Genomic DNA, 1,256 nt, shown 5'->3' with positions numbered 1-1,256 from the left:
GGAGAAAAGGGAGCTAAGATCCGTTTTTCTTCTTCATTTTATGAACTTGTGGTATTTATCATCTGTCTGTCATTCGCCCCCCCCCCTCTTCTTCTACTTAAAAAGATGATGACAACAAGAACGGCAAATATCTGTTATTACTCCAGACGGGTAATCGTTTTGAACCCACAACAACTAGGATCTACATGCAAGAAGAAAATTTAAAATGCAGACCACAATAAATTATGTTCCAGTTGCTGTTAATCCCATGCAACTCTAAGCGAAATAGTCTTTAGCCTTGATGTCTCACAGGGTTTCAAAATGTTGTAGTTTTCTGTAAGTTATTTCCCATATTTGAGAAGAATGAAAACATGACTGCTGCTTATCCATGTTTATTTCTGATTCTGGATATCCAGATTATATTAGAACTATACGATAAGTAGAAGACTACAGCAACAGAGAACATGAAACAGTGTGGATCAGCTGCAGCTGTCTGACTTTTAAGAAATCATTGTGTCAAAAGCACAGATAAATTTGAATGAATGATTTAGGAATGCTTATAGCTTGAATTAGTAATCATGTAACTGTCATGCAAAATGCTTCTTATTATTTACTAAAAATGTACTAACAAAATCAGCAATCCACTCTTAATGTAACACAAGCCTTATATCCCAACGCAGTGTAGGTTTTTGAAATATTTATCTGGTACCTCAAACTTATCTTCCATATTGAAGAACTTTCTATCATTTGTTGTTAATGCATAATATTTTCCCTTAAGTAAAGGGAAATTGAAAATTTTCCCCACTCGCCATTTAGAAATGGAATTAGATACTTAGCAACCCTGAACAGGAGCACTAAGTTTACATACTTTAGAACATTAGATTAGTTTTCTTTCCTCTTTTATTTCTTTTTTCCTTTGGTTTGTTATTTTGTTTGCATTTCCTTTTAATCATGTAAAGCACTTTGAATTGCCTTGTTGCTGAAAATGTGCTACATAAATAAAATTACCTTACCTTGCAATAATATTTGAGAGTGAATCATAAAAAAACCCATCTGCCCCAGACATCCTTCCACTTTTAAACACATCTACATTTTAACAGTCTTTTGTAACAAGTCTTGTGGTTTGTCACTAAAAAAAGCCTGTTGACAAAGTATTTTGATATTTCATTTAAGGAACCATCTGAATCATGCATCACTCTGAAAACTAAGGGTACAAGCTTCTGTCAAATTTTAATTAATCGAGTTTGATGGATTAAAATGCCACGCCCAAATCAAAA

Source organism: Poecilia latipinna, unplaced genomic scaffold, assembly GCF_001443285.1.
Source record: "Poecilia latipinna isolate Pla-1442-1.1 unplaced genomic scaffold, P_latipinna-1.0 Scaffold1086, whole genome shotgun sequence".
Lineage (NCBI taxonomy): Eukaryota > Metazoa > Chordata > Actinopteri > Cyprinodontiformes > Poeciliidae > Poecilia > Poecilia latipinna.
The sequence above is the reverse complement of the archived record's forward strand: the minus strand, read 5'-3'. Positions refer to the sequence as shown.